At 49.0% G+C, this 25,241-nt stretch overlaps 1 protein-coding gene across 3 annotated transcripts in view; it reads right to left on the bottom strand.

The window, feature by feature from the left end:
- The window catches only part of cdh13 (cadherin 13, H-cadherin (heart)), a 1,232,244-nt gene that overhangs the window by 173,878 nt on the left and 1,033,125 nt on the right, over positions 1-25,241 (bottom strand). The gene's annotated exons all lie outside the window — the stretch shown is intronic.

Genomic DNA, 25,241 nt, shown 5'->3' with positions numbered 1-25,241 from the left:
AGCCAGCCAAATTGACAGGCTGACTTCCTGTAGGGCTGGAAAGCAACCATGGAGCGTATGGGAGGGGGGATCACACATCGCGGGGGGAGGGGGACGCACATCGCGGGGGGGAAGGGGGGATCGCACATCGCGGGGGGGAGGGGGGATGCACATCGCGGGGGGAGGAGGGGTCGCACATCGCGGGGGGGAGGGGGGTCGCACATCGCGGGGGAGGAGGGGTCGCACATCGCGGGGGAGGAGGGGGGGTCGCATATCGCGGGGGGAGGGGGGACGCACATCGCGGGGGGAGGGGGGTCGCATATCGCGGGGGGAGGGGGTCGCACATCGCGGGGGGAGGAGGGGTCGCACATCGCGGGGGAGGAGGGGTCGCACATCGCGGGGGGAGGAGGGGTCGCACATCGCGGGGGAGGAGGGGTCGCACATCGCGGGGGAGGAGGGGTCGCACATCGCGGGGGGAGGGGGTCGCACATCGCGGTGGAGGGGGGACGCACATCGCGGGGGGAGGGGGTCGCACATCGCGGGGGGAGGGGGTCGCACATCGCGGCGGGGGAGGGGGTCGCACATCGCGAGGGGAGGGGGTCGCACATCGCGGGGGGAGGGGGGTCGCACATCGCGGGGGGAGGAGGGGTCGCACATCGCGGGGGAGGAGGGGTCGCACATCGCGGGGGAGGAGGGGTCGCACATCGCGGGGGGAGGAGGGGTCGCACATCGCGGGGGGAGGAGGGGTCGCACATCGCGGGGGGAGGAGGGGTCGCACATTGCGGGTGGAGGGGGGTCGCACATCGCGGGGGGAGGGGGTCGCACATCGCGGGGGAGGAGGGGTCGCACATCGCGAGGGGAGGAGGGGTCGCACACCGCGGGGGAAGGAGGGGTCGCACACCGCGGGGGGAGGAGGGGTCGCACACCGCGGGGGGAGGAGGGGTCGCACATCGCGGGGGGAGGAGGGGTCGCACATCGCGGGGGGAGGAGGGGTCGCACACCGCGGGGGGAGGAGGGGTCGCACACCGCGGGGGGAAGGAGGGGTCGCACACCGCGGGGGGAGGAGGGGTCGCACATCGCGGGGGGAGGAGGCCGCACATCGCGGGGGGGAGGGGGCCGCACATCGCGGGGGGAGGGGGCCGCACATCGCGGGGGGAGGGGGCCGCACATCGCGGGGGGAGGGGGGCCGCACATCGCGGGGGGAGGGGGGCCGCACATCGCGGGGGTAGGGGGCCGCACATCGCGGGGGGAGGGGGCCGCACATCGCGGGGGGAGGGGGGCCGCACATCGCGGGGGGGAGGGGGCCGCACATCGCGGGGGGAGGGGGCCGCACATCGCGGGGGGAGGGGGCCGCACATCGCGGGGGGAGTGGGTCGCTCATCGCGGGGGAGGGGGTCGCACATCACGGGGGAGGGGGTCGCACATCGCGGGGGGAGGAGGGGTCACACATCGCGGGGGGGAGGGGGAGGCCATCGCAGGGGGAGTGGGAGGCACATCGCGGGGGGGAGGGGGAGGCACATCGCGGGGGGGAGGGGGAGGCACATCGTGGGGGGGAGGGGGAGGCACATCGCGGGGGGGAGGGGGAGGCACATCGCGGGGGGGAGGGGGAGGCACATCGCGGGGGGGGAGGGGGACGCACATCGCGGGGGGGAGGGGGACGCACATCGCGGGGGAGGGGGTCGCACATCGCGGGGGGGAGGGGGGCCGCACATCGCGGGGGGAGGGGGGCCGCACATCGCGGGGGGAGGGGGGCCGCACATCGCGGGGGTAGGGGGCCGCACATCGCGGGGGGAGGGGGCCGCACATCGCGGGGGGAGGGGGCCGTACATCGCGGGGGGAGGGGGGCCGCACATCGCGGGGGGAGGGGGCCGCACATCGCGGGGGGAGTGGGTCGCTCATCGCGGGGGAGGGGGTCGCACATCACGGGGGAGGGGGTCGCACATCGCGGGGGGAGGAGGGGTCACACATCGCGGGGGGGAGGGGGAGGCCATCGCAGGGGGAGTGGGAGGCACATCGCGGGGGGGAGGGGGAGGCACATCGCGGGGGGGAGGGGGAGGCACATCGTGGGGGGGAGGGGGAGGCACATCGCGGGGGGGAGGGGGAGGCACATCGCGGGGGGGAGGGGGAGGCACATCGCGGGGGGGGAGGGGGACGCACATCGCGGGGGGGAGGGGGACGCACATCGCGGGGGAGGGGGTCGCACATCGCGGGGGGGAGGGGGACGCACATCGCGGGGGGGAGGGGGACGCACATCGCGGGGGGGAGGGGGACGCACATCGCGGGGGGAGGGGGGTCGCACATCGCGGGGGAGGGGGTTCACACATCGCGGGGGAGGGGGTTCACACATCGCGGGGGGAGGGGGTTGCAGATCGCGGGGGGGAGGGGGAGGCCATCGCAGGGGGAGTGGGAGGCACATCGCGGGGGGGAGGGGGAGGCACATCGCGGGGGGGAGGGGGAGGCACATCGCGGGGGGGAGGGGGAGGCACATCGCGGGGGGGAGGGGGAGGCACATCGCGGGGGGGAGGGGGAGGCACATCGCGGGGGGGGAGGGGGACGCACATCGCGGGGGGGAGGGGGACGCACATCGCGGGGGAGGGGGTCGCACATCGCGGGGGGGAGGGGGACGCACATCGCGGGGGGGAGGGGGACGCACATCGCGGGGGGGAGGGGGACGCACATCGCGGGGGGAGGGGGGTCGTACATCGCGGGGGAGGGGGTTCGCACATCGCGGGGGAGGGGGTTCACACATCGCGGGGGGAGGGGGTTGCAGATCGCGGGGGGGAGGGGGTTGCAGATCGCGGGGGGGAGGAGGTCGCAGATCGCGTGAGGGAGGGGGTCGCACATCGCGGGGGGGAGGGGGTCGCACATCGCGGGGGGGAGGGGGGTCGCACATTGGGGGGAAGGGGTCGCACATCGCGGGGGAGGGGGGTCGCACATCGTGGGGGAGGGGGTCGCACATCGGGGGGGTGGGTGTGTTGCACATTGGGGGGGGTGGGTGTGTTGCACATCGGGGGGGTGGGGGTGTTGCACATCGCGGGTGGGTGGGGTTCGCACATTGGTGGGTGGGGTTCGCACATTGGTGGGGGTGGGGGTGGGGGTTCACTTCAGGCAGGAAATCCTGTGAGAGCCTCTGGTTGCTGACGGAATGGCCCCTGATTGGCTTTCCTCCCCGGCCCGCTGCAGTTACACTGAGAACCTCAGAGGAAAATCAGCCCCAAGGTATCTGAAGATGCAGTTTCGTAAGCGGAGGCCAAGCTGTTAAATGCTGTTGTATATTATTAAGGAAGTGGTAACAGGGCACTTAGAAAATCATAATATGATTCTGCAGCGTCAACATGGTTTTATGAAAGGGAAATCGTGTTTAACAAATTGAGTTTTTTGAAGATATAACTAGCAGGGTCGATAAAGGGGAACCAGTGGATGTAGTATATTTGGACTTCCAAAAGGCATTCGAGAAGGTGTCACATAAAAGGTTGCTACGCAAGATAAGGACTCATGGGGTTGGGGGTAATATATTAGCATGGATAGAGGATTGATTAATGGACAGAAACCAGAGAGTAGGGATAAACGGGTCATTTTCCGGTTGGCAGGCTATAACTAGTGGGGTGTTGCAAGGATCAGTGCAGGGGCCTCAGCTATTTACAATCTATATTAATGACTTAGATGAAGGGACCGAGTGCAATGTAGCCAAGTTTGCTGACGATACAAAGCTAGGTGGGAAAGTAAGCTATGAGGAGTTGTGAAGAGCCTGCAAAGGGATATAGACAGGATAAGTGAGTGAGCAATAAGGTGACAGGTGGAGTATAATGTGGGGAAATGTGAGGTTATTCACTTTGGTAGGAAGAATAGAAAAGAGAATATTTTTTAAATGGTGAGAAACTATTAAATGTTGGTCTTCAGAGAGATTTAGGTGTCCTCGTACAGGGAACACAGAGAGTTAGCATGCAGGTACAGCAAAGAATTAGGAAGGCAAATGGCTGTTGGCTTTTATTGCAAGGGGGTTGGAGTACAAGAGTAAGGAAGTCTTACTACAATTGTACAGGGCTTTGATGAGGCCATACCTGGAGTAATGTGCACAGTTTTGGTCTCCTTATCTGGGAAATGACGTACATGGCTTAGAGGCCAGGCACCTCAAAGCACTGGAGAGGTACCACCAACGCTGCCTCCGCAAGATCCTGCAAATCCATTGGCAGGATAGGCGCACCAACGTCAGTGTTCTTGCTCAGGCCAACATCCCCAGCATCGAAGCTTTGACCACGCTCAATCAGCTCCGATGGACGGGTCACATTGTCCGCATGCCCGATACGAGACTCCCAAGACAAGCGCTCTACTTGGAGCTCCGACATGGCAAGAGAGCCCCAGGTGGGCAGAGGAAATGCTTCAAGGACACCCTCAAAGCCTCCTTGAAAAAGTGTAGCTTCCCCACCGACACCTGGGAATCCCTGGCCCAAGACAAAGTGGAGGAGAAGCATCCGGGAAGGCGCCGAACACCTTGAGTCTCTTCGCCGGGAGCAAGCGGAAGCCAAGCGCAGGCAGCACAAGGAGCGCACGTCAACCCAAGCACCCCACCCACCCTTCAACCACCATCTGCCCCACCTGTGACAGAGACTGTAGGTCCCGCATTGGAATCATCAGTCACCTGAGAACTCATTTTTAATGTGGAAGCAAGTCATCCTCGGTTCCGAGGGACTGCCTAAGAAGAAGAAGTTGCAACAAAGTTTCACTAAATTGATTCCTGGGATGAGAGGGTTGTACTATGAGGAGAGATTGAGTAGTATGAGCCTATACTCTCTGGCGTTTAGAAGAATGAGAGGTGATCTCATTGAAACATATAAGATTCTAAGGGGGATTGACAAGGACAAGCTGAGAGGTTGGTTCCCCTGGCTGGAGAGTCTAGAACAAGGGCATAGACCACAATTTTACCAGCGTTCAGAGTGCGGGTTTGGAGGTGGGTTGGGAGCCCGCCTCCATGGAAGCTTCCAAAGTGTCGGGTCAGCGATTTCAGAACAGACCCGACACCAAGCAGCGGGGGAGGCATTTAAGATAGTTAAATGCTTGTTAACTACTATTTTGACAGCCTATTTCTATTTTACCATATTTTTAACAGGGTTCACATCGTTCAGCGATCACGTCAGGTAAGTAGGTCGGGTTCTCCGTCTCCCCATTGCTATGAATAGGTGACAGCTGCAAAAGTGGTATAAAAGCTACCATTTCACAGCTGTTTGTTTTCCTATGTCAGAAACTTGAGCCTTCAGGACTTGGAAGACACTTTTGAGCTTTATGCAATTTGGAAGTGTTTGGTGTAAATTCTCTATCCACTGTCACCTCCTTGGAGCAAGCTCTCTCACCATCACTTCTGCCATCTCAACTTCAACTGCCATCTATTCCAGCAACATCGATGCCCTCCAAAAATTTTCACCTTTGTCCTCTGAATTCCTCCACGATCAGCCCCAACACCAACCAACATCACTAGGCACATCAACAACAATAGCAACCTTCTCCGCAATCACCTGATGCTGCACAGGGCATCAGCACCCGACAACATTGCTGCCTGGGAGGCCAGCGATGGCATCACCATGGCCAGATTTACTTCACTTGACGCTGTAAACCCTGGCTGCCACAAGATGCGCCAGCTTGACACCACCCCACCCCAGCACCATAAAGCATCCCTACAATGTCCAAGCCATGCATTTCACACTCATCACAATAGTGGGAGGGGCTGGGAGGAGTGGAAGTTAGGTCTCAACATTCACTTGAACTCACTAAGACCCTTCTAAATGTGAGCAGAGATCTGTCCAATAAGGTTAAGTATTGAAAATATAGATTTCAATGTTTGACATGACATTCACATGGACATTGGTTAAACCATCCAAGTGCCTACCCTTGTATGCTGCTAGTTGGTATGCTTGCACTAGGATGAGGGTGAGTGTGAGGGGTGGCTCCTGACATGGGGAAGTGATAATGTAGATAGAGAGGGATGGGTGGAGGTGCAAGGTAAGTTGGTGTAAGGATGTGCAGGTGTAGGGTAGTGATGGGAATGTGATGAGTGGCACAGCAGGATGAGGTTGAGTGTGGCTTGGCAGTAACGTTTTGTGATCTGCTCAGATCATTGAAAGGCTTGTGCCACTACAGCCTGGTCCTCCTGACGTCATACTTGCTTTTGCCCTCCTGTACAATGTGCAACCAGGCTGCGTTGATGTCCTGGGGGGGTCTCATCTGCCCATGGGAAGCGAAGAGAACCTCCCTGCGTGCTGTGACTCCCTTCATATGGAGGGAGTCATGCGAGAGCCTGGGTGCAGCCGTCCCCTTTGTGCAGTGCTTGTCAGTGTTTGCAGCACCTCAATGAGAAGCTCAATAAGGAATCCGGCTGACATCCGACCCGCTTCCTTTTAATTGGCTGGGAAACGCGCAGGGCGGGCTTAACAAGCCCAGTCTACATAAAATCATTTGGAGCGAGTGGGCTGGAGCCGGGAGCGGGACCCGCCAACCACCCCTCCCACCACGATCCCGCCCCCGCTGGCAAAATTGCTGCCATCATCTCAGGATAAGGGGTCGACCATTTAAGACTGAGATGAGAAGGAATTTCTTCACTCAGAGGGTTGTGACTCTTTCGAATTCTCTACCCCGAAGGGCTGTGGATTATATTCACGGTTGAGCGAGATCGATTTTTGGACTCTAGGGTAATCAAGCGATATGGGGATCGGGCGGGAGAGTGGAGTTGAGGTCGAAGATCAGCCATGATCTTATTGAATGTAACACCCCTATTTAAGAAAGGAGGGAGACAGAAAGCAGGAAACTATAGACCAGTTAGCCTAACATCTGTCATTGGGAAAATGCTGGAGGCCTTCATTGAGGAAGCAGTAGCAGGGCAATTGGAAAATCGTAATGCAGTCAGGCAGAGTCAGCATGGTTTTATGAAAGGGAAATCATGTTTAACAAATTTGCTGGAGTTCTTTGTGGAGTTAAAGAGCAGGGTGGACAAAGGTGAACCAGTGGATGTGGTGTATTTGGATTTCCAGAAGGAATTCGATAAGGTGCCACATAAAAGGTTACTGTAATGTCCGTGTGTAATTGAGACACGGACTGCAGAAGTTGGTTATAACAGGTGTTTACTGAATGGAGACAAAACTGGAACTACTATACAAAGTTACTACACAGGCTTATATACAGGGGTGGTCACTACTGGTACTGCAGTATACAGGGGCTGCAGAATATAGTTCCTTCTGCAAAATACATACACTACAATTCCTCCCCTTTTAGCTAAACAGTACATAACATTCGATTAATAATTAAATAACATATTTACAATTACAGTTGCTATATACATTAGCTGAAGTTAATCAATTATAAATTCAGTCTTCGAGGCGGCTTCCTGATTCTGTCCGGATAACGCCTCTTTGGGGTATCAGGTTCTTCTGGCAAAGTTGATTCGGGATCAACGTCGTTGTTTGGTTCGTCTGCTTCCAATATCACCGATTCTGAGGTAGATGCAATTGGTACTTCGGTTTCATCACCAGGTGTATAGGATCGTGGTGTAGATTTGACATTTTCCAGTGACTCTAGAATCTGGTCAGCATGGCGTCTTACAATGCTCTCTCCAACGTCCACGGTATACATCAGAGGTCCTTGCCGTGTGCAGATCGTTCCTGGCTGCCATTTCTCTGTGCGGTAGTCCCGGGCCAAAACTGGTTGACCTATCTTGAAACTCCTGGTTGGCCTTTCATTCATATTCTGAAACTGCCTGTTCTCCACATCTCTTCTGATGTTTGGCTTAACCAAATCCAAGCGGCATCTTAGTCTTCGATTGAAGAACATCATGGCTGGAGTTTGGTTGGTAACCGCATGTGTCGCATTCCGGTAGGCAAACAAGAAGTTATCCACCTTGTGTTGCAGGGGTATGTCTTCATTACACATTGCCTTGATAGCCTTCTTGAATGTTTGAACGAACCTCTCAGCCAATCCATTGGTGGCTGGATGATATGGGGCGGATGTGTAATGCTTAACACCATTGTTCTTTAAGAACCTCCGGAACTCTTCAGACACAAACTGTGGTCCATTGTCGGAGCAAATCTGTTCAGGCAGCCCAATTCTGGCGAATATGGTTCGTAAGACTGTGATAGTTTTTTCTGTGGTGGTTGAGGACATTTTTATTACCTCTGGCCACTTTGAATGTGCATCCACCGCAATTAAAAACATCGAGTCCATAAATGGACCAGCAAAATCAATGTGTACCCTTTGCCATGGAGATGAGGGCCTCTCCCATGGATGTAGAGGGGCTTGTGGTGGGGCGTTTTGGACCTTCTGGCATCCTGTACAGCTCTTGGTCATCTCTTCGATTTCTCTATCGATTCCCGGCCACCACACAAACGCTCTGGCTAAGTTCTTCATTTTTACCCCTCCCAGATGACCCTCATGAAGCTCATTGAGCACTCTATCCATCAATTTGGGTGGAATTACTACTCTGGATCCACACATCAAGGTTCCTCGGCACACTGGCAGCTGTTCTCTTCTCGGCGAGAATGCTGGCAACAGTGGTTCGCCATGTGCTGGCCATCCCTTCACCGTTAAATCATAGACCCTGGAGAGTGTTGGGTCATTTTGTGTTTCCTTTTCTATGTTTGCATTCATCACAGGTAGACATTCGACTATGGTCGAGTGGAATATCTCCATTGGATCCACTGCAGGTGCTTCTTCCACCGTCGGCAATGGTAGGCACGACAATCCATCAGCATTCCCATGCTGTTTAGTTCCTTTGTACTCGATGTCATATTGGTGTGCCCCTAGGAAAAGGGACCACCTCTGTAGCCGTTGTGCTGTCATTATCGGGACGCCCTTCTTAGGGTTGAAAATGGAGACAAGAGGTTGATGATCAGTTAGTAGAGTAAATTTCTGTCCGTGCAGGTAGTGATTGAACTTCTTCACCCCCCACACCAGGCTGAGGGCCTCTCTGTCAATCTGGGCGTAGTTACGCTCGGCTGCAGTTAACGAGCGTGACGCAAAAGCTATCGGCCTCTCTGAACCATCAAGGGATTTATGTGACAGTACCGCTCCAACGCCGTAGGGAGACGCATCACACACCAGTCTTATCGGTAGTGATGGGTTGTAGTGAGACAATACTTCTCTTGAAGTGATCAGGTCTTTACACTTCTGAAAGGCCCGCTTACATTCATCGCTCCATTTCCATGCTACTCCAGTTTGTAGCAGGGCGTTCAGTGGGTGCAGAATTGTGGACAAATTCGGCAAAAACTTATGGTAGTAATTCACCAATCCGAGGAATGACCTCAGTTGCGACACATTTTCAGGCGCTGGAGCCTTAACTACCGCTTCAATTTTGTCAGGGGACTTATGTAACCCCTCTTCATCAATCACGTGGCCACAATACAATATTTGTTTCTTAAAAAACTCGCACTTGGGGCGATTGGCTTGTAGCCCATGTTCTCTTAGTCTAGTGAGTACCTGCTCTAGGTTGGCAAGGTGTTCACTGTCATTTTCACCTGTCACTAGGATGTCATCCAAGTAACACTGGGTCCCCGGAATCCCTTGCAGGACTTGTTCCATCGCTCTTTGCCATATAGCCGGAGCTGATGCTACTCCGAATACCAGTCGATTATACTGGTAAAGGCCTTTGTGAGTGTTTATCGTGAGATATTTCCTAGAGGATTCTTCAACCTCCATCTGCAAATATGCTTGCGCTAGGTCAATTTTTGTAAAACGTTTCCCTCCAGATAGTGAGGCGAAAATATCTTCTATCCTCGGAAGAGGATACTGTACTGTGTGAAGGACTGGGTTCACAGTCACCTTGAAGTCCCCACAGATGCGAACCTTCCTTGGCTCCTCAGACTTATTGTTTAACGTTTTCTTCATGACAGGAACGATGGGTGTCGCCCACTCGCTCCAGTCTACCTTAGATAACACGCCTGCATTCTCCAGATTCTCCAGCTCTGCCTCGACGGCTGGGCGAATTGCATACGGTACCGGTCTTGCTTTGAAAAACTTGGGAATTGCATTCTCTTCTATTTTTATCGAGGCGGTTACGCCTTTAAGAGTTCCCAGTCCTTGTTGAAATACCTCTTTAGCGTTAGCTAAGATTTTTGACAATCGTCCAGGTGTGACGTCGTCATCCTTTTTAACAGCCACAGTCAGTGCCTGAATGGAGTGCCAGTCTAAACTTATCTTTCTGATCCATTCACGTCCCAATAACGGTGGTCCACCATCTTGCAGTATGTACAGATACAATTTCTGTATTTCCTTGCCGTTGTATTCGACAGGCACCCTTATTTTCCCTCTGGGGTATACTTTCTGCCCCGTATATGTCTTCAAGACAATGGATGTGTCTTTCAAGGGTATGTGTGAGAATAGCCGCTCGTAGTCTCGTCGATTCATGACGGTCAGGGCTGATCCTGTATCCAATTCCATTTTGACTTGGGACCCTGCTATCGTGAGGATGACCCAAATGGTTCGGTGATCCTCTTTTGCGATTACGTTGTGTAGTTTGAGACAGCTTAGTCTCTTGTTCCCGGATTCACTATCGCTCTTCTGGTCTTCGGAACTACTGTCCGTCATCTTTTGTACTTTCCTGTACTTTTCCTTAGTAGTCTTTTTGTTGTTGTTAGTCTTCTTCCCGGACCTGCAAACTCGTGCAATGTGTCCCATCTTTCCGCATTGCCTGCATGTTTTGTCCTTGAACCAGCAGTCCTTCTGGTCATGGGTTGTTCTGCCGCAGCAATAACATTTTTCAAATCCCCATGTCATTTCATGGGTGCCGTATTCCTGTGGCTTTTGCTGTATTTCCGCAGCTCCCCTTGCTGCTGCTTCGTATGATACTACCACGCTGAAAGCCTTATCTAGCATCAGCTCTTTCTCTGAGAGTAACCTCTTCTGGGTTCCTTCGCTCAGGAGTCCACAGACAAATTTGTCCCGTAGGGTATCTGCCAGTCCTGCTCCGAACTGGTAGTGCTTTGATATCTTGCGTAGTTCCGTATACATACACTACAGTTACTGCATAAGATAAGAGCTCACGGAATTGGGGGTAATATATTAGCATGGATAGAGGATTGGCTAACTAACAGAAACCAGAGAGTCGGGATAAATGGCAAACAGTAACTAGTGGGGTGCCACAGGGTTTGGTGCTGGTGGTGATCTTATTGAAACATATAAGATACTGAGGGGGCTCGACAAGGTAGATGCAGAGAGGATGCTTCCCCTCGTGGGGAAATCTAGAATGTGGGGGCATAGTTTCAGAATAAAGGGTCGCCCTTTTAGAACTGAGATGAGGAGGAATTTCTTCTCTCAGATGTTCGTTAAATCTGTGGAATTCTCTGCCCCAGAGAGCTGTGGAAGCTGGGTTACTAAATACATTTAAGGTGGAGATAGACAGATTTTTGCAAGCTAAGGGAGTGAAGGGTTATGGGGAGTGGGCGGGGAAGTGGCTTTGAGCACAAGATCAGCCATGATCTTATTGAATGGCAGAGCAGGCTCGAGGGGCCAAGTGGCCTATTCCTGCTCCTATTTCTTATGTTCTTAAGAATGGCAGAGCTGACTCGAAGGACCGTATGGCCTACTCCTGTTCCTAATTCTTATGTTCTTATATTAAATGGGAGAAGGGGAAGTGCAACGAAACCTGGGTGTCTTTGTGCACCAGTCGCTGAAGGTAAGCATGCAGGCGCAGCAGGCGGTTAAGAAGGCAAATGGTATGTTGGCCTTCATAGCGAGAGGATTTGAGTACAGGAGCAAGGATGCAGTTATACAGGGCCTTGGTGAGACCACACCTTGATTATTGTGTGCAGTTTTGGTCGCCTTATCTGAGGAAGGATGTTCTTGCCATGGAGGGAGTGCAGCGAAGATTCACCAGACTGATACCTGGGATGGCAGGAATGATGTATGAGGAGAGATTGGGTCTGTAGTGTATGTAACTGTTCTACCTTTAAGAGAACTATTGTATGTAACCGTTCACCTTTAAGAGAACTATTTTAGGTGTGGCACTACTTTATCTTGGCTGCTGTATACTGTAATACCGACGGTGACCACACCGGTATATAAGTGCTGTGTCAGGATTTATTGGGCAGATTCGCCCTGACCTTCGAATAGTAAAGTCCTGTTAAAGTTACTGTTGTAGTCTGTGTATTAATTCGCCATAATACCTACAGACTTTACAGTGGCGACGAGTTCGATCTTACCCTGCGGCAACAATACTTCCGAAGCAGTTAATGAGCGTCGAGAAGAGGCACCCGCCCTCGTCGTTCTGCTGAGAGAAAACTCGAGTCTGCAGAGCAAGGAAGGAAGAATTCAGACACGAAGCCTTCCATCAGCAACAGGCACTGATTGTCCCTTCTGCCACGGTGGTGAGTGAGCCGATCAGCACGAGAAGCAAGTCGGCCACGGTGACTGTGAGTAAAGGGAAAATAAAAAAAATAAACGGAGGATAAGGGCGGTGAACTCGACCACGGTCGGGGGAAAGGAGCCGGACAGAAGTCGGGCCCAGAGGCGCTGAGACTGGGGCAACGTGGAGCATGGAAGCCGCGGTACAAGCGGGCTGGGAGACGCAACGGCGTCGTGAGACAGCTAGACCGCGACCGGCGAAAAAGGCCGGGCAGCTACCGAGGCCACGAAGCGCTGCGACCAGGATCGTAAGGCGCGGGAAGATATAAAAATAAATAAATCACGGAGAACTCAGCCGCAGCCGGGGAGGAAAGCACCGGACTGCGAGAGGGCTGGGAGGCGCGATTGGAAGCCGCTGAGGGAGAGACAGAGCCCGAGTGAGCGGGAGAGACAGAGCCCGAGCGAGGGAGACTGAGCGAGATCCAGCCAGCGGCTGAAACTGTTCGCCGTCAACGGGTTGTACCCAGCGCCGGTTGCCCTGCCGAGAAAAGGGAACAACAGAGCCCGAGCGAGGGAGACTGAGCGAGATCCAGCCCAGCGGCTGAAACTGTTCGCCGTCAACGGGTTGTACCCAGCGCCGGTTGCCCTGCCGAGAAAAGGGAACAAGGAACGCACTGAAGCTGACGCGCAGGCTGCGAACCCCGAAAGCCAGCGGTCGTCGCCCGAGGGAAAAGCTTACCCCTCCCGCCAGGGGAAGAAACGCGGGAAGCCGCCAGTAGGCGGGGAAGACGACAGAAGCGGGAAACCGCCATTTTGAAAGTGGGCGGGGGAAGAAGACAAGCGCGGGAAACCGCCATTTTGAAAAAAAAAAGTTAAAGAAAAATTTCGTGTTTGTTTCGCAGAAAGATAGTGAGAGATAGTGAAGATGCCTAAGCATGGTAACATCAACAACTTCGATTCCGAGGTGGAAGATTGGGCCACATACGTAGAACGTACCGAGATATATTGTGAGGCCAATAAGATAGCAGATGATGATAAAGCTCTCACCTTATTAAACGCAATGGGGGCAAAGACATACAGGCTATTGAAGCATCTTCTATCACCAGCTAAACCAGCGGATCAGACTTTCGCTAATATTGTTGCTGTCCTGAAGGATCATTTGAACCCCACACCACTGATGTTGGCGGAACGATTCAAATTCTATGCGAGAACGCAACGGAAAGAGGAAAGCAACACGGAATACTTGGTCGAACTGCGTAGACTAGCGAAATACTGCCAGTTTGGGGAAAATCTGACAGAGGCATTGAGAGACAAGTTCGTGTGCGGGTTGTCGAAGGAAGGAACACAAAAGCGTCTGCTAGAAGAGAACGATCTCACACTTGAGAAGGCTGTCCTTATTGCAGCATCGCATGAAGCCACAGCGAGAGGCACAGCGGAAATGCAGCTGAAGGCAGCGGTACTCAGTGTGGATCAAATTACTTCGGGTACATCGAAATGTTATCGTTGTGGGAAGACAACACACGACCAGAACCAATGCTGGTTTAAAAACCAGGAATGTAGAAAATGTGGCAAACTTGGTCACATAGCTAAGGTATGCCGGTCAGGAAAGAAGACCAACAACAACAAAAAAAAGTCACCGCAGGAAAAGTACAATAAGGTACACAAGGTGGCTGAGAAGAGTTCAGATGAACAGAATTCGGATTCAGACCCAACCGTTCAGGAACTGGGTAGTCTGAGAATTCACAATGTGAGTAAGGAAGCTGACCTGCAAACTATCTGGGTCATGCTAAAAATAGCCGGAGTCCAAGTGAAAATGGAATTGGACACAGGATCAGCCCTATCAGTCATAAATCGAAGGGATTACAACCGGCTATTCTCACACATACCCTTGAGAGATACCAAGATCGTATTGCAGACATACACGGGGCAGAAAGTATACCCCATGGGAAAGATAAAAGTCAAGGTGAGAGACAGGGGCAAAGAACACCAAGGAATGTATTTATATGTACTAACTGAGGGAGGTCCACCACTTCTGGGACGGGAGTGGATCTGGGAAATAAACATGGAATGGCACTATTTAAAAGCAATAATGAGTGAGAACTCGGTGAAGACAATCAGCTCAGACTCTGAAACGGATGACGATAAGACCAGCCCAGGTGCGAAAGACAAGTTTAAAATGGACTTGCTGACTAAGGTTGGAAAAACGAAGGAGTGCATAAATGCTTATGCTTCAGAGGAGAACAAAGTTTCAGAACAGAATTCCACTGAACAACAACAACATAGTTTGACAGAGAATTCTGAGTCTGTCCAGTTTACAGATATGCACAATTCTGAGGAACACCGGGCTCGAACTCAACTCCATTTCAAATTACAACAGCAATTAGAACAATTGAGTTGCCGTCTCGAACAAGAGATGAAAACAATGAAAAAGTTCTGTGGCACAGAGTGGGAGAACCTGGAAAGACAACAGAAACAGCTGATGGAGAAAAAGGAGCAGGAGCACACAAACCGTCGGGGCAAGGAGGCCAAACGAATCAAAGCTGATTCGGTCTCAGAAGGTGCGTGCTTTAATCTGGTGGAGCAAGAGGTTCAGCAACTGAAAGCGCTTGTTAGCGGATTGCAGGCAGAAAAGACTGATTTGGTCGCCATGAACTCCGAGCTCCTACTGAAGTTGGGTGCAGCATCACCGGACGATTCAAGTGGGGAAATTCGAATGGTGGAGGCTGCGGATGATGGCGAAGTAGAAACAGCAAAGGAGCCCCAGGGCAAGGTTATAAACAGCCCTGCAGCTACTGGGAAACGTATGAGGTCAGAAGAGTTAACGGTCAGCCAACTCTTTCATATGCTGAAGGACAAGACTCTGAAATGGGAACAAATTGAACATGAGTTTAAATCTTCAAAGGAGAGGGGTTTGGAGTTAACGGTCAGCCAACTCCTTCATATGCTGAAGGACAAGACTCTGAAATGGGAACAAATTGAACAGGAGTTTAAATCTTCAAAGGAGAGGGGTTTGGAGCTCCCAAAAGTTATTGAAATAGCTGAGGTTGCAACACAGACTGAGAAGATAGCAGCAGAGCAACCCTTGGATGCCAAAAGTACGCTGACTCACGTCAATGTTGAACAACAGAAGGTTGAAACAGCTGCTGCAGTAGAGGGATTGAATAGTCCGATCAACCAATCTCCGAATGAAGTTGAAGTATTGAAATCACAAATGACGTCATTAGTAAAAGACTTGCAGGAAGCCCAGAAAAAGCTGGATGAAGCTGAACGCCTGAAGAAGTCTCTTCAGGAAAGATGTCTGGATTTGGAACAAAAGCTGGCTAATGTCCAGCTGGGTATGAAGGAAATAGAAGACCCTCTCATTGGCCTAGCTCAAGATGACACCGAATATTACCATGACCTGTTGGACGACATCGAATATTACGATGACCTGTTCTGCCCAGCTTGTGATGAAAACTCCCAAAGTGCAGAAACCATGAAGAATCACAAAAAGTCTAAGGAACATCGGGAGATGGTGGCGCTACTACGGAAAAAGGAGGACGAGAAGGAGGAACTGTGCATGCAGCTGGCAGCTGACAGTGGAGCCCAGAGAGTCTCCAAGAAGCAGAAAAGGAAAAGACGAAGCAGAAGATGATGATCATCTGGACCATCATCATCACTACTAGATCACGCACAGGGTCCCTTCGAACGGAGCCAAATCAGTTTGGAAGTAGAAAAACTTCCCAAGGTACTCAAGTTTTTACAAGCCAACAATGCTGGTTCAGAAGGACGGAAGTTCAAGCTGTTAAGTCCCGTGAAGGACTATTGGATGAGTCACTCCAGCAACGTGAACCGACTACACCACAGGGAACTGCTACACCACTGAGGTGTTGTCAGGGCCGAGTCAAGAAGCACGGAAGGCGCATCCACCGAGATTGAATCTGTGAACTGTTTTCCGCAGAGACTGAATCTATGAACTGTTTCCCGCAGAGACTGAATCTGTGAACTGTTTCCGCAGAGACTACATCTGTGAACTGTTTTAACATGAAGTTGGATATATGTTATGATGTTATGTTTAATGGGGAATAAGTATGTTGTAAGCTAAAAAGGGAGGATTGTAGTGTATGTAACTGTTCTACCTTTAAGAGAACTATTGTATGTAACCGTTCACCTTTAAGAGAACTATTTTAGGTGTGGCACTACTTTATCTTGGCTGCTGTATGCTGTAATACTGACGGTGACCACACCGGTATATAAGTGCTGTGTCAGGATTTATTGGGCAGATTCGCCCTGACCTTCGAATAGTAAAGTCCTGTTAAAGTTACTCTTGTAGTCTGTGTATTAATTCGCCATAATACCTACAGACTTTACAGGGTCGATTGGGCTTATATTCGCTGGAGTTTAGAAGAATGAGAGGGGATCTCATTGAAACTTATAAAATTCTAACAGGACTAGACAGACTAGATGCAGGAAGGATGTTCCCGATGGCGGGGGAGTCTAGAACCAGGGGTCACAGTCTAAGGATAAGGGGTAAGCCATTTAGGACAGAGATGAGGAGGAATTTCTTCACCCAGAGAGTGGTGAACCTGTGGAATTCTCTACCACAGAAGGCAGTTGAGGCCAATTCATTAAATATATTCAAGAAGGAGTTAGATATATTTCTTAAGGCTAAAGAGATCAAGGGATATGGAGAGAAGGCAGGGACAGGGTACTGAATTTGGATGATCAGCAATGATCTCATTAAATGGTGGAGCAGGCTCGATGGGCCGAATGGCCTACTCCTGCTCCTATCTTCTATGTTTCTATGTATTATAAAAATTCCTGACATGTTCAGATAGGAACTTTCCTGTGTCAGCTATGAAGCATGACAATTGGGGAAAATATTTCCACAGTTGCCAATATACTTGAGTGTGATAATAAAAAAATAAAAACATTGATAGGTAGACTGAATTATGGCAAAAAATACAAGGGAGGGACTTTCAACTTCAGCCTGTCACTTGCTATACACCTTGCCCAATTTTCAATTCCAGGAACATAACAGGCCATCAAGACCGCCCGTTTTATGCCCCCATCAAAGTTGAAAGTTCCACCCACAAATCTCCAGTTTAAATATAGTTTTAATGAATCTCTCATTTCCAAGAAATCTGATCACTGATGCAGTCTTAGCAGAAGTAGCGTCAACCAGCAAGATGTCACGTAATGGCAAATACATCTGTAACATTATAAACATTAAAGAAAAGAAAAGCATCAAAATATTCAACAATTCTCGACAAATTCTGTTCCTTTGAGCAGCAAGAAACAAAAGGATAACATTCCTGCAGTCAATCATTTTCACATAAAAATCAGTAGCAATACAAAAAGCGAATCTATTTTTGCACTCCCACCTACTTTTTCAGTATCAAAGGATAGATTTCACCCTCCAAAGCATTTTTGGCTATGCAGTCTGATACCTGTGACTAGAAACTACTGCATTCCCTTTGCACTATTTGATTTATCAACTATCATTCCTTACTTTATATTGTTGATAAGGTGTAAATAATTGCAATGGGAAACCCATTCATTTTGTCCACCATAAATTAGTACTTTAGTCAATCTACACCCCAGCGACTGACACCAAAGCTTTCTTGTCTGGAAAACAGGGCAAATCAAGTTTGACATGTTTTCATCTTGGGGACTGAGCACTGCAGTTTGTGAACATTAGCATTCATATCATACTCTTGTCACCTGCCGCCTGGTATTACTGATTTCATGTCTGCAGACATTTAGAGGCCAAAGAGCTCATTTTTTCCAAATTCACAGAAAGCTGACAGCAGCCAGCTGGATCTGGTGAACTGAATGGAAACAAAAGATAAATGTGTACATGTGCAGTTCATAAAGAACTAAGTGGCACATTGAAATTAGATTGCAAACTCGTTAGTAACATTCAGGGCTTTCACATTAAGATGAGTGTTTAAGGGACTGCTTCAAACATAATCTTGCAAACGAATGTGTTGAAATTGGAATATACAATGGCCTGGAAATTCCCCTGTGGGCGCAACCTGGAAGTTAGGCCCGAAAATGCAGCCAATTCCCGTGCCCATCCTGCCGACATCAAGTTACGCTTAAATTTCCTGCTAAGCTCATCAAAAGATGCCCGAATGTAAAATAAGCGGAAATCAGTGTAAACAATCGGGACCCAAGGAAACACTGGACCCACACAATATATTTCTTCTATAAATATGAAAATTAAAGTTTCAACTCATTTAACCATCATTCATGCACATCAGGCACAGCATTTTAAGAACCTACAATCGGGGAAGCTTTCCAATTTTATCATGAATTATAATGATTCCATGAAAGTGCATTCAAAGAAACAGAAAATACAGTGCAGATCTCAGTGAGGATAAATACAAAAAAACACTCAAAGAATTGCAGTAAAAACACCAGAATAATGACTTTGTTTCCCGCTGTGCCTGAAAATCTGTTCATAATTTGAAGAGAGCCACTGCAATTGCAGGAAACTTGTCTATGAGGCACTGTAACTTCTTACGGGGGAGGAGGGGGGGTGTTGGGGGGGTTGCTATCATGATGGGCAGAGATACAATCCGGATATTTGACCTCAGAGGGCATCAGAGATGAACATGATCTAAGATCTCATCTGACGTACAAATAAATGTTTCTCTGTAAGGTTCACGAGAATCAGGAATGGTGGTTACATCGTGTTATGTAAGTCTACAGCACAGAAACAGGCCTTTCGGCCCAACTGGTCTTTGCCAGCATTTTTGCTCCACATGAGCCCCCTCCCACCCCTTTTCATCCAACCCTATCAGCATATCCTTCTATTCCTTGCTCCCTCCTGTGCTAATCTAGTTCCCCCTTAAATGCATCTATTTGCCTCAACTACTCCCTGTGGTAGCGCTTACCACTCTTTCTTACCACTCTTTGGGTAAAGAAGTTTCTCCTGAATTCCCTATTGGATTTATTAGTGACTATCTTATATTTATGGCCTTAGTTTTGGTCTCCCCATGGGTGGAAACGTTTTCTCTATGGCTACCCTATCAAACCCTTTCATCATCTTAAAGATCTCTATCAGGTCACCCCTCAGCCTCCTCCTTTCTAGACAAAAGAGCCCCAGCCTGTTCACTCTTTACTGATAGCTAGAACCTCTCAGTTCTGGTATCACCCTTGTGAATCTTTTTTGCATCTTCTCCAAGCTCAGAGGTGTTGCTACCAACTGTAGACCCTCTACTGCTGCCCTGGATGAGGACTTTTACATGTTAATCCATAATTTGTACATTTATAGCTTTCACTTAAAAAGGGCTTGACTTCATGTTCTTCATGTTCGTAAACCAAAACCAAGGATATATTCATTAAGCACTGACACCAGCTTGCAATGCATACATGTCTGGCAGCCTATTTTGAGAACAGAACTGTGAGTGATGTCAGCCCTTGCAATTCCTAACAAAAAGCCAGTACTGCTGCACTGCTAGAAATCTGACACAACTGGTCCAAATGGCAGAAGGCTTTGAAAAGAGATTTTATATTCTGAACTAGATTAGTCAAATACTTTACAAAATAGCAGTCAGCAGCTTAAATTAAAAACAGAAAATACTGGAACTGCATAGAAGAGGCTTCAAAATTTGAGATTTAAAAAAATATTTAATGACCTTTCATCAGAATAACTATTTCCCACTTGATACAACAGTGCTCTAATGGGATCAGGAGTTTACTTATATTTTGAGAACAGAAAAATAAATGGGCAAAAATATGGACCATAACCAATTTCCACCCCTTTGTCTGCATCATGAAATAAGTGAGCACCCCGAGTCCCATTCCAAAAACCTTGACCCACTCCTTTCATCCTACCATTGGCGGCTGTGCCTTCAGCCGTCTAGGCCCTAAGCTCTGGAATTCCCTTCTTAAATCTCTTTGCCTTTCCACCTGTCATCCTTTAAGACCCTCCTTAAAACTTACCTCTTTGACCAAGCTTTTTAGTTACCCCTCCTAATATTTCCTTTGGCTCAGTGTCATATTTTGTCTGATTACGCTTCTGTGAAGTGCCTTTGGGACTTTTCCTATGTTAAAGGCGCTATATGAATGCTTGTTGCTGTTGGGAAAAGTATTTCCTCAGTTTCCTGTAGATGCAGACCCAAATTACCCAAGACTGACAAAAAAGTGGGAATTAAATGTTTTTAACCCTTTCTAATTGCTTTAGACATAACAGAGAAAGCAAGGAAGCAAACCATATTGTTACAGTATGGTAATGTCAATGATATGTGACCTAACAGTATCAGAACAAATTTGTTACAGCAGAGAAAAAGACTAGAGAATATTTTATTTTATTAAACTTCTAGACAGAGGCAAGTGAGCCATCAGGCACTTGTTGTATACATTGATCACACAGTGTTCAGTTCCATTTGCAATTCCTCAGATAATGAAGCAGTGCATGCCCAAATGCAGCAAGACCTGGACAACATCCAGGCTTGGGCTGATAAGTGGTAAGTAACATTCGCGCCACACAAGTGCCAGGCGATGATTATCTCCAAAAAATGAGAGTCTAACTACCGCTCCTTGACATTCAATGGCATTATCATCGTTGAATCTCCCACCATCAACATCCTGGGGGTCACCATTGACCAGAAACTTAACTGGACCAGCCACATAAATACTGTGGCTACAGAGCAGGTCAAAGCCTGGTTATTCTGCGATGACCGACTCATCTCCTGACTTTGCATCACCTACAAGGCATAAGTCAGGAGTGTGATGGAATACTCTCCACTTGCCTGGATGAGTGCAGCTCCAACAACACTCAAGAAGCTCGACACCATCCAGGACAAAGCGGCCCTGTGATTGGCACCCCATCCACCACTGGCGCAATGTGGCTGCAGTGTGTACCATCTACAAGATGCAATGCAGTAACTTGCCAAGGCTTTTTTGACCTCACCTCCCGAACCACAACCTCTACCTCTTAGAAGGACAAGGGCAACAGGCGCATGGGAACACCACCAGCTCCAAGTTGCCCTCCGAGTCACACACCATCAAACTGGGTCAAAATCCTGGAACTCCCTGCCTATCAGCACTGTGGGAGTGCCTTCACCACACAAACTGCAGCAATTCAAGAAGGCAACTCATCACGACCTTCTGAAGGACAATTGGGGATGGGCAATAAATGCTGGCCATACCAGTTACGCCCACATCCCGGGAATGAATAAAAAAAGCAACAATTAGAAGCTGTGTGTAATTTTTCATTGTTGATAAACAGGTAAAAGGCACAAATTATTCTGAGCTGCACCTTCACCAACTCAAGTCAAGGGACTGAGGAATACAACTGCCATCCTGACCAAGCAGAATAAAACGCATTGGATGTAGATTAAATGAGGTGCTGAATTCAGGCACTAGCTACTGTGACAGCAACAGTGTAACCATAAACAACAAATGCCACGACAAATTGTGCACCAACAAAAAAAAACACACACTGGGGAGCAAAACAGAATCTATGAGTAATAAATGTTAGAACTGCTGTAATCATTATTCAACAAAGGGGGAACTAATGACAGATTACACAGATATTTTGGTAAACAAAAATACAATGTAAAATGTATCATTCTAAACTATTTGCTGCTACTGCAGGATAGCACATTATCCCAAGTCTCCAAGGAACAGTGCATGGAGTGAACCTATAGCCAGAGGACTACACCAATCATTAAAAATTTTCAGTTGCTAATTGGTCCGCCATGTATACACAAATATTATTCCAACAACCGATGGCTGGGGCAGCCATGTTGAATACCATTGTGAAAGTATGAAAGATGAATGCTAGGAAAAACACAAACTTACTTGATACGAATACTTATAAAACTATGGCTACCAAAAAGAAGACATTATACTCTCTCCATATCACTGGGGTGCAGCTGTAACAGCATGCCTCCTCAATGGCCCTCAATTAATGAGGGCATCCTAATTTTGCAAGTGAATTTCAGTCTTGGCCTGCAGTGTTAACTTTGGAACAGAGCATCTGAATTCCAATTTTTTTTGTAGAATTATGGGAAATGGGGGATAAAGTAAATCTAAAATACCCAATATTAATATTCTTTACACTTCCCAATCAGAGAATGATTATACTTTATGTCCTGGATTTTCAAGGTTGGCCAGAATGCCGACTAGTTTTAGCACTACAGTGAACTAAAACAACACACTTGTGCCAAATGGTAAGTACTAATTGATCAGGCAGCCTATGAGGTAGGGGTGATCCAAATAATGAACTCAGATATAAAAGCACAATAGATGCTCCGTATTATGGCAGCAGACAAATATGCTGAAAAAACAGCATATCAGACCACGCTACACTCCTTGAGAATAACTGCCAATTAGTCCAGAGGTCAGAATTGCCTAATCATTGCCAGGACAAAAGGTAGGCATTGATTTTGTAGTCCTTTTCAATATGGGGATTATTTGCTAGATGTAATTGATGAGTAAACTTAATGTCTTGTATTAGGCACTGGAAAATCAATGTCAGCAAACACAGTGGAATATATATTCCAATTGGCAGTGTTTGTGTCTGAATGCTCCACAGACTTGTGCTAAATCCTTCTGCGTGCTTCCAACTGACAACTAGAAAAATAGGCAATGGACTGCCTTGAATGTAATCAGTTTACTTCTTATATTTGTTTGAAGCATTTAGAGGAATCATATCTTGTTAGCCGAAAAGCCAATTCTGAACTCGAGTGCTGTATGAAAACACTGGGGAAAGTTATTTATATTATCACTGCTGAAGGAAAGTCATGAAAACAGGAACTCTACTAATTCTGTACATCTGCTTATCAAGACTGCACGGCTACTTGTAATTCTCCAGCAGAACCTCTTGTGATCAAAAACTGTGAATCAAGCTTCCCATATTTATCAGCTCAACAGGCACTATGGCTGGTTGCAAAATGGATCTTTGAGGTGAGAAGAAACATCTCAGAGCCAAACTATTGAAGATCAAATAAAATTGTGGTATGTGTCAAAGAGAAAAGAGAAGCTGTCTGAAACCATCGAGAGTCCCTAACGTCAAAAAGCTTTACGGTCATTTCTCAATGCAACACAAGCATACTAAGTAGAAACTATTCACGCTTTTCAAGATCACTGAAAGCCAAAACAAGCCCACATTTGTCTCTAATGAGAAAGTAGATAATAGTGATGATAACACAAAGTTATTGGAAATCCACAATCACTTAAAGACCCATTAGAACGCACCAGCGATTTGCCCATGTCACAATACATATTTGAGGGCACACAGGCAGAGCTCTGTCAGTCCTTCTTCCAGGTGATCTAAATGGGCACTGTACTTATGGGTATGGGTGCTCATTATTGTGGGTATTGTCTACTGTTGTGTAAGATGCATGTTTTGTATGACAAATTGCGATAGTTCCAGTATCCTCAACAAGTATAGCAATGCAACAACAGCAACTTGCATTTATACAGTGCCGTTAATGTAGTAAAACATCCCAAGGTGCTCTCGTATAAAGTAAAACAAAATCTCCAATGGTTAGAAATGAGTAGAGAAATGGTCCTGTGAAATTTAAGTTCAATTAATATTTTAGCAGCAAAGGGCTTTGGGCATGGCAGAAACCAAACACTCTTTTTCTCTTCACCCAATTACATCACCAGGGCTTCTCTGGTTAGAAGAGTGTAGATGCCTACTGTAGGAACTGTGCCCCATAAATTACCCACTGGGTACCTTTGAAGTTCATAAGGGAAATGCCCTAAAGTGTGTCTAAAATAGAGTTTAAAATAAACCAGCTATAGTTAATACTCACTGTCCTTTATTGCTGACTTACAGTGATACACTGAATTGCTGGTGTAACATTTGCTACACAGTTTCTTAAATAACTCAGTCCATTAATGATTTACAACTCAACTGCTAGATAACTTTGATTATATTTATGCATATCTATTAAGCATTCGTGTACCCAACTTTTAAGTTGCAATTTGCAACCAATAAATAGTGTTTAGTGCATGACTTGTGGTCTGGCTTCTTCCTTGATACTTTGGCAAAAAAGAGTTAATTCACTCACTCAGCAGCTTGAGGCTAACCTAATCGAGGGTTAGTAAATTAAATACATTTTGATCCAAACTGGGTTAGATGCAAGGCAATTTGGTAAAGTGAGTCAGGGATCACTCGTCCCTAGACCTACTCTGGGAGGTAAAACCCCAGGCTGTTTCTTAGTGAGGAGTTAAAGGAGTGTGTTGAGAGTTCATCTGGTTCCTCGGCATATATTTGTCAGGATGCCGAAACCCAGCATTCTTACACTATGGCCTAGAAATTCAGTATAGCCACGTTTGGGGCGCTACAGCCGGGCGGCCGCTAAAGTTTGCGCCCGGCGCAACTTAGCGCCACCTTCGCCGATATTCAGTGGCATCGCCCCAAGAGGTTGCTGCTGCGCTAAAACAGGCGATGCACGATTATCATTAGGCGCTAAGCCGGCGGCCCGGGGCGATACCCCCGAGGGCGGGCACAGTGCAGGTGCGGCGAGTTGCTGATTGAAGGCATACACTCTGGCGCCGGTGAGCTCTTAAAGGGGGAGGGTGGATTTGTTTGGCTGCCACGCCCTGCACACTGCAGCCCTGAAGCAAGGCCTGACCACTGCTGCTTGATCTGTACAACACCCAGGACAATGGAGAAGGCCAGGGAGAGAGCGCAGCGCTTCAGCGAGTGTGACCTGAGGGTGCTGGTTGGCACAGTGGAGCGCAGGCGCCATGTTCTGTTCCCTGAAGGTGGCAGGAGGCCGCTGCCCAGCTCCTACCGGAAAGCCTGGAGGGAGGTGTCAAACAGGGTGACCTCCAACAGCGTGGTTGCCAGGACTCCTGTACAATGCCGAAAAAAGTTGAACGACCTCACTCGGGTTGTCAGGGTGAGTACCCTTTCCAGTGTCCTCCTCATCCCTGCATGTGCACCTCAGTTTATGGGCAAAGGGACCTGAAAGCCCTAATGCCCAGCCCTCATC

This window comes from Somniosus microcephalus, chromosome 6 (genome assembly GCF_052327205.1).
Source record: "Somniosus microcephalus isolate GS21.2 chromosome 6, FLI_Smic_1.0, whole genome shotgun sequence".
In the NCBI taxonomy this organism is placed as follows: domain Eukaryota; kingdom Metazoa; phylum Chordata; class Chondrichthyes; order Squaliformes; family Somniosidae; genus Somniosus; species Somniosus microcephalus.
The sequence above is the reverse complement of the archived record's forward strand: the minus strand, read 5'-3'. Positions and strand labels throughout refer to the sequence as shown.